The following is a 9,528-nucleotide window of genomic DNA, read 5'->3' on the forward strand; positions in this document are numbered from 1 at the left end:
CCAAGGATGTCATTTCTTTGTTCAGGTTTACTTCTGTGTCTTTAAGGAGTGTTTATAGAGGTCTTTCCAAAGTAGTGGAGGAGTAGGAGACCTTAGTTTTCATCTGGTTCCAGTAATTCAGCTAGATAGCTATCAAATCATTCCAAATACCTGTGAACTCAATTGCTGATCCAAGAAAAGAATTGCTATAATTCTACAAATAGAAAAACAACAACTTTCTGCAAGGTAGAAGTGCAGAGAAGTGAATTTTAGGCAGTATATCAGAAGATAGACCTTGGGGGGCAAGAGCCTCCATAAGGTGGCTACCAGCAAGTGATATAGGAGTGGAACACAAAATTGGAACTTTAAGCAGTCTGCTCTGGTGAGGGACATCCCTGTCTTCAAACTACTCAGGGGGCAAAGCAGGTGTAATCCTGGGTGGGACAGTGGGTTGCAGGATCCCTGAGGTCACAGAAAGACCCAGGGTGCCCAAGGATGACATAGCTTCCAGGTATTGGCACAGGAAAGCCAGCTACTAACAGTGAGCCCAGGAGTGGAGCTCTCAGCTTGGGGTTTCCATAATCTGCAAACCATGACACAGTCCAGCAACTGATTTCCAAGCAGGGGCCCAGAAAGTGGCAGAACCGCAGTGAGATGCTGCCCCCCCCACCCAGCAGCATCGTGGGGCAAGCCACAGGAGAGGGTTTGGAGACTCAAAGCGGGGTCACGTGCCTGAGATAGAAACATTCTGTTATAGGCTGGGTGAGCATGGAGTGCAGCCGGAGACCAAGGAGACAGGATTGAGTGACTGCTTTTCTCTGAAGGCTCACTGAGGAGTGGGACCCTGAGCTCTTGGCTCTGGGACTGGAGATTGGGAGGCTGCCATTTTCGCTCTCATCCTCCAAAGCTGGCGGAAAGCCTTCAGGGAACAAAACCCCTGCATCGACCAAATGGGAGCGAATAACTTAACCTGGCCACGGCAAGGACAGTACAATTCCACACAGGGCAAAGGACATAAGATTCAGTACAACAGTCAAAGATCAGGAGAACTTCTAGCTAAGACCAAGTTTACCAATTACACAGAATTGCAAAACTCCAGCACTAGGGGAAAATAGTATATAAAATTCATGGTTTTTTTCCCCCTCATGATTCTTTAGTCTTTACATTTTAATTTTTTTCTCTTCCCTTTTCAAATGATTTCTTATTTTATCAGCTTTTTAAAAAAAGTTTTTAAAATTTTCATCTTGACAGTTATATTCTATCCTTTCATTATATTTAATTTTATTTATTTGTATATAGAGATAGATTTTTCTTTACAATTTTGGGATGTAGTTTCTTTCTTTCTTTCTTTCTTTTTCTTTTTTTTTTTTTGAAGTACAAGAGATAATTTTTTTAACTGTGGTAAAATATATATAACATAAAAGTTACCATTTTAACCTTTTCTAAATGTATAGTTGTATGGCATTAAGTGCATTCACAGTGATATGCAATCATCACCACCATCATCTCCAGAACTTCATCTTCCCCATCTGAAGTTTGGAAAGTACTCTAATTCCTAAACACTAACTCCATATTCTCCCCACCCCCCAAGCCCCTGGCAACCATCCTTTTACTTTCTGACTCTATGAATTCGACTACTCTAGGTATCTCATATAGATGGAATCATACAATATACAGTTCTTCTGTGATTAGGTTATTTCACTTGGCTTCATGTCTCCAAGATGCATTCAAGTTGTAACATGTGTTAGGATTTCTTTCCTTTTTAAGGCTGGGTAATATGAACGTTTTCCATTTTGGCGAAGTCCAATATTCCTTTTTTTTTTCTTTTGTCACTTGTATGTTTGGTTTCATAAATAAAAAACTATTGCCTAATCTAAGGTTACACATGTAGTGTCTTCTAACAAAGACACCAAAATAAATCCAGGATATAATGTATTGCTCTATTCTTTTCACCTGTCCAATTATATCCTCTCTCTCTCTACTTTTTAAAAATTTTCATTTAATTTTTTTCAGTTTCAAGTCTCTTCTGATTTATTTAGTGTATATTTCTGTGGGCTCATTGTTGTCATTTTAGTATTTTGTTCTCCTGTTCATCTGTTCTCTGGATAGAATGAGAAGACAGAAAAACTCACCTCAAAAAAGAGAAAAGAGAACAAAAGGCAGTACTGACTGCCAGAGACCTAATCAGTTTGGATATAAGTCAGTTGTCAGAATTAGACTTCAGAATAATGATTATAAAGATACTAGCTGGGCTTGAAAAAAGCATAGAAGACACTAGAGGATCTCTTTCTGGAAAAATAAGAGAACTAAAATCTGATCAAGTTGAAATTGAAAAGGCTATTAATGGGATGCAATAAAAAAATGGAGGCTTTAACTGCTAGGATAAATGCAGCAGAAGAGAGATTTAGTGATATAGAAAACCAAACAGATGGAGAATAAAGAAGCTGAGGAAAAGAGAGATAAACAACTACTGGATCACGGGGGGAAATTCGAGAGATAAGTGATACTGTAAAGTGAAACAATATTAGAATAATTGGGATCCTGGAAGAAGAGGAGAGAGAGGGGTGGGGCAGAAGGTATATTGGAGCAAATTATAGCTGAGAACTTTCCTAATCTGGGGAAGGGAACAGGCATTCAAGTCCAGGAGGCACGGAGAACCACCCTCAAAATCAATAAAAATAGTCTACACCTTGACATATAATAATGAAGCTTGCAAATCTCAGAGACAGAGAAAATCCTGACAGCAGCTCTGGACAAGAGATCTTTGATGTACAAGGGTAGAAACATTAGACTATTCACAGAGACCTGGGAGGCCAGAAAGGAGTAGCATGATATACTCAGGGTGCTAAATGAGAAAAATATGCACCCAAGAGTACTTTATCCAGCAAGGCTGTCATTCAGAATAGGAAAGATAAAAAGGTTCCAGGACAAGCAGAAATTAAAAGAATTTGTGATCACTAAACCAGCCCTGCAAGAAATATTAAAGGGGATCCTTTAAGTGAAGAGATAGCCCAGAAGTAACACAGACCAGAAAGAAACAGAAACAATACACAGAAACAGTGACTTTACAGGTAATACAATGGCACTAAATTCATATTTTCAACAGTTACTCTGAATGTAAATGGGCTGAATGCCCCAATCAAAAGACACAGAGTATCTGATTGGATAAAAAACAAAACAAAACAAGACCCATTGATATGCTGTCTGCAAGAGACTCATTTTATTTATTTATTCTTTTAAAGATTTTATTTATTTATTTGTCAGAGAGAGAGCACAAACAGAGGAAGCAGCAGGCAGAAAGAAAAGTAGCCTCCCCACTGAGCAAGGAGCCCAATGTGGGACTTGATCCCAGCACCCCGGGATCACGATCCAAGCCAAAGGCAGACACTCAACCTACTGAGCCACCCAGGCATCCCAAGAGACTCATTTTAGATCCAAGGACACCCCCAGATTTAAAGTGAGGCAGTGGATACCATTTATCATGCTAATGGACATCAAAAGAAAGTTGGGTAGCAATCCTTATATCAGACAAATTAGATTTTTAAACCAAAGATTGTATTAAGAGATGAGGAAGGACACTATATCATAATTAAAGGGTCTATCCAACAAGACAATCTAACAATTGTAAGTACTTATACACTTAACATGGGAGCAGCCAGTTATATAAACCAATTAATAACAAAATTGAAGAAACTGGATGATGGACATTAAGGAGGGCATGTGATATAATAAACTCTGAATTATATAAGACTGATGAATCACTGACCACTACCTCTGAAACTAATAATACACTATATGTTAACTAATTGAATTCAAATTAAAAAAATGTTTAACGTTTTCTTATATAGAGTATTTCTTGTTAAGTTTGTTTCTAAATATTTTATTCACTTATTTATTTTGCTATTTTACATGAGGTTTTTCATTCACTGTATCTTCTGTGTATATGAATGCTATTGACTTCCTTTCATTTAAAAATTTAAGGTATAATTTACATACAGCAAATTCATACTTCGTAGTGTACGGTTCTTTGAGTTTTTGACAAATGCATACAATCATGGAATAATCACAAGATATGAGATATACAAAGATATAAAGGTATAAAAAAGAGTTTCATCACTCCCCAAATTCCCACTGGTTCCTTTGTAATCAACTTCTGCACTCAAGCTGAGTCCCTGGCAAATAGTGGTCAGATTTTGGTCCCTATAGACCATGCCACAAGTGGTCTTTTGAACCTTGCTGTTTTCACTTAGCATAATGCAATTGAGTTTCATCCATGTCGTTGGACCTATTGCTAATTTGCGATTGCTTTCTAATTTAATTCCACAGTGGAAATCAAGAGATGGACACTTAACTCACTGAGCCACTCAGGTGTCCTTACTTTTGGAGTATTTAAAGTTAACATTTTTAACCTATCGGGGGCTAATATACTGCGGTTAGGTGTTGATTGTGAAGTATGAATTTATATCTAATTTTATTTTCTTCATAATGAAAACTAACATTCTGAACAATATTTATTAAATTATGATTCATCTCTTCACTTTCTTATTCCTCTTAATACTTATGTTAAGCTTTTTGATACATTAAGGTTTATATCTGGAATTTCTATTTTACTTCTTGTCATATCATTTATTTTTAATTTAGAACTACTTAGCTTTATAATTACTACTTAAAATTTTTTTTTAATTGAGTGGAGGATATAGAAAATTCCCATATACTACCTGCCGCCCCCCCAACTCCCCCATTATCAACATCTCACACAAGAGTGGTACATTTGTTGTAATTGGTGAATCTACATTTACCCATTATTATCACTTAAAGTTCCTAGTTTACATTAGCATTGACTCTTGCTGTTGTAACATTCTTTGAGTTTTGACAAATGTTTAATAGCATATATCCACCATTACAGTATCATACAAAATAGTTTCACTACCATAGAAATCCTCTGTGCTCTGCTGTTTATCCTTCCCACTCCTCTAATCCCTGGCACCCACTGATCTTTTTACTGTCTCCATAGTTTTGCCTTTTCCAAAAGATTATATAGTTGGAATCATATGTTAGCCTTTTTAGGTTGGTTTGTTTTACTTAGTAATGCATATTTAAGTTTCCACCATGTTTTTTCATGGCTTGAGAGCTCATTTATTTTTAGTGCTGAATAATATTCCATTGTCTGAATATACCGAGGTTTATTTATCCACTTGCCTATTGTAGAACATCTTAGTTCCCTCCAAGTTTTGGCAATTATGAATAAAACTGCTATAATCATCCATTTGTAGGTTTTTGTGTAGACATAATTTTTTTAAAAGATTTTATTTATTTATTTATTTGACAGAGCAAGAGAGCACAAGTGGGGGAGCAGCAGGCAGAGGGAGAGGGAGAAGCAGACTCCTTGCTGAGCAAGGAGCCGGATGTGGGGCTCCATGCAGGGCTCCATGCAGGGGTTCATGAGGGGATCAATCCCAGGACTCTGGGATCATGACCTGAGCCAAAGGCTGACACTTAGCCGACTGAGCCACCCAGGCACCCCTGTAGACATAAATTTTTAACTCTTTTGGGTAACTACCAGCAGCATGATTGCTGGATTGTGTGGGAAGAATATGTATAGTTTTGTAAGAAACTATCAAACTGTCTTGCAAAGTGAATACCATTTTCATTCCCACCAGCTATGTATGAGAGTTCCTATTGCTCCACATCTTTTGCCTGCATTTGGTATTATCACCATTCCACTAGGTGTGTAGTAGTATCTCATTGTTTTTCTAATTTGCATTTCCCCAGTGACATATAATGTTAAGCATCTTTTCATATGCTTATTTGCCATCTGTCTATCTTCTTTGGTGAAGCATCTATTGAGTGATGGGGTCCATGATCAAAGGAGCGAGACTGATACAAAGCAAAGGTCAAACAAAGCTTTATTTCACACCAGCACAGAGAATCAAACTGACTGGCTGGGGCCATCTCTTAGGGAGAGAGCGACCACCCCCAGCTTCACAGACTAGCTTTTATTGAGCAAAGGCCATGTGGTTGAGCCTGGCCAATGAGATTATCTCCACCTGGCCTGACTCGTCCTTGCATTCTGGGCTCTGTTATCTCTACCTGACCTGACCCGTCCTTGTATTTGGGCTCTGTTATCAGGGACTGGTCAACCATATTGGTCGGCCAACTTGCTTTTAAGTAAGTTCCTCTGGGGGGTGGGGGGCAAGGTCAGTTTAAGTTTTACTGCACAAACAACAAAATGGCTGTTTAACTGAGATGGAGTCACTCTGGCTAAGTAGGTCCCTACATTGAGGTCTTTTGCCCGGTTTAAAATTAGGTTGTTTTCTTATTGTTGAATCCCAAAGGTCCTTTATATTTTGGGTAACAGTTTTTTATTAGTTATGTCTTTTGCAAATATTTTCTTCCAATCTGTGGAAAATGCATTTTAAGGTGTAGCATGCCAAGTCCCTCATCATTTCATTTGGTATTGTCTTGTTTTTTAAAACACAGTTTGCTTTCATTTTGTCAAATTTTAGAAATTACCACTTAACTGGACTTGAATTAAGGGATTTTATATATTATAATCTGTAATTTGGAGAGTATTATCATTTGTAATATATTTATGCAAGGCCAGAGACTATTGAGACTATTTTTGCCATTAATATGTAGATATTCTCTTAATGTGATCTCATATATCTTTATCTATATTTTCTCTAAGAATTAATTTATTGATTCTTTTTTTTTTAAAGATTTTATTTATTTATTTGTCAAAGAGAGAGGAGCTAGAGCGAGCACAAGCAGACAGAGTGGCAGGGAGAGGCAGAGGGAGAAGCAGGCTCCCTGCCAAGCAAGGAGCCTGATGTGGGACTTGATCCCAGGACACTGGGATCATAACCTGAGCTGAAGGCAGCTGCTCAACCAACTGAGCCACCCAGGCATCCCTGATTCTTATTTTTAAAAAAAGATTTTATTTATTTATTTGACAGAGAGAGAGATCACAAGTAGGCAGAGAGGCAGGGAGAGAAGGGGAAGCAGGCTCCCCACTGAGCAGAGAGTCCGATATGGGGCTCAATCCCAGGACCCTGAGATCGTGACCCGAGCTGAAGGCAGAGGCTTAACCCACAGAGCCATCCAGGCGCCCCGATTCTTATTTTTAAATAACAGTTTTGTTGAGATATAACTTACATGCCACAAAATTCACTCTTTAAAAGTGTACAATTCAGTGGGTTTTAGTATATTCACAGTGTTCACCACTGTCTATTTTTAGAAATTTTCATCACCCCAAAGAAACTCCAAGTGCATTTGCAGTCACTCCCCTTTCCCTCCTCCCCACAGACCAGTAACCACTAATATACTTCAGTCTTTGTGAATCTATGTATTTTGGACATTTCAGATAAATAAGATCATTTAGTATGTGGTCTTTTGCCACTGACTTCTTTCACTTAGCAGGTTTTCAGGGTTCATTAATGTTGCTGAATATATCAAAACTTTGTTAGTTTTTATGGCCAAATAATATGCCATTGTACAGATATACCATTTTTTATTTATCCATTCATCAATTGATGGACATTTCGTTATTTCCACCTTTTGACTATTGTGAATAATGCTGCTGTGAACATTTGTTGTCTCAGTCAACTTGGATTGCTGGAACAAATACCATAGACTTGGTGGCTTAAACAGCACTGATTTCCCATAGTCTGGAGGCTGGAAGTCTGAGGTCAGGAAGTCAGCATGATAGAGTTCTTGGTGAGGACCCTCTTCCTGATTTGCAGATGACCCCTCTTGTTATTTTCTCAGATGGCAGAAAGGGAGCTCTAGTCGTTTCCTCTTCTTATAAGGACACTAGTCCTTTCATGGGGGTTCCACTTTCATGATATCATCTAAACCTAATCACTTCCCATCTGACCCCATCTCCAAATATCATCAATCACATTGAGGATTAGGACTTAAAACCTGAATTTGGGGGACACACAAACATTCTGTCCATAGCATTTGTGAAAGAGTTTTTATGTGGACATATGTTTCACCTCTATGGTATATTCCTGTCTGAGTGTAGAACATCTGGATTATATGGTAACTCCATTGCAAAACTGTTTTCCTAAGTGGTTGTACCATTTTCTATTCCAGCAAGGTATGAGGTTTCCAGGTTCTTCGCATCCTTGTCAACACTTGTTATTGTCCATCTTTTAAAATTTTAATTATTCCAGTACATGTGAAGTGTTAGCTCATTGTGGTTTTGATTTGCATTTTCTTAATGATGAATGGTGTTCAACATTTTGTTATGTCCTTATTGACCATGTGTATTTCATCCTTGGAGAGGTGTCTATTCAAATCCTTTGCCTATTTTAAAATTGGATTATTTGGGTTTTTTATTGTTGAGTTTTAAGTGTTCTTTATTTAGATTACATGTCCTTTATCAACTATGCTTTGCAAATCCTTTCTCCCTTTCTGTGAGTTGTCTTTTCACTTTCTTGATGGTGTTGATGATTTAAAAAATTTTTCACAATATGTGACTATGGTATTTGTAAAGAAAGTTTTTGTTATCTTTTCCATTTTTATATTTATTCTCATTTCTTTTCACCACCTTATTTTGATGACCAGGAAGTATTCTGAAAAATATATCAAATAGGAGTGGTAACAGAGCACATTTTTAGTTTTTGTTTTATTTCCTCTACTTCTAAGGAGAGTGGCTGTCCTGTTTCCTTTTTTTAAAAATTGTGTTATGTTAGTCACCATAAAATACATCATTAGTTTTTGATGCAGTGTTTCAAGATTCATTGTTTATGTACAACACCCAGTGCTGCATGCAATATGTGTCCTCCTTAATACCCACCACCAGGCTCACCCATCCCCCACCTCCTCCCTTCCAAAATCCTCAGTTTGTTTCTCAGAGTCCACAGTCTCTCATGGTTCATCTCCCCCTCCGATTTCCCCCAATTCACTTTTCCTTTCCTTCTCCTTATGTTCTCCATGTTATTCCTTATGTTCCACAAGTAAGTGAAACCATATGAGAATTTACTTTCTTTGCTTGACTTATTTCACTCAGCATAATCCCCTCCAGTCGGCAGGAAGCAACAAATGTTGGAGAGGATGTGGAGGAAGGGGAACCCTCTTACACTGTTGGTGGGAATGCAAATTGGTGCAGCCACTTTGGAAAACAGTGTGGCGATTCCTCAGAATTAAAAATAGAGCTACCCTATGACCCTGCAGTTGCACTACTGGGTATTTACCGCAAAGACTGTCCTGTTTCTTCACTGTGAATACTATTAACTTCTGAGTTCAGAGTAAGTCTCTTTATCATACTAAAATTTCCTTTATTTCTCTTTCAAGGGTTAAAAACAATGAAAAATGGAAGTAATAATCTCTGTTCTCCTCATAAATAGCTACCCCGTACCCAATCTTCTTTATGACCATGCAACATTTTTATTTTGGTTATCTGTAGATTGCCCTTTCATTACGCAGTAGCAGAAACTTCTTTCTTTTCAGTAATGAATTGTAGCACTAGTAGTTTATGTCAGTGGATGAGCATCATCATTTATTGTCATGGTTGTTATTTTTTTCCCTGTGATTTGGTGAGTA

General features: G+C 37.8%; 1 protein-coding gene across 3 annotated transcripts in view; it reads left to right on the top strand.

The window, feature by feature from the left end:
• LOC111155069 (poly(ADP-ribose) polymerase family member 15) overlaps positions 1-9,528 on the top strand; it is a 47,124-nt gene that overhangs the window by 1,459 nt on the left and 36,137 nt on the right. The gene's annotated exons all lie outside the window — the stretch shown is intronic.

The sequence above is a fragment of the Enhydra lutris genome, unplaced genomic scaffold, assembly GCF_002288905.1.
Source record: "Enhydra lutris kenyoni isolate GAN:26980312 unplaced genomic scaffold, ASM228890v2 scaffoldscaffold39, whole genome shotgun sequence".
In the NCBI taxonomy this organism is placed as follows: Eukaryota; Metazoa; Chordata; class Mammalia; order Carnivora; family Mustelidae; genus Enhydra; species Enhydra lutris.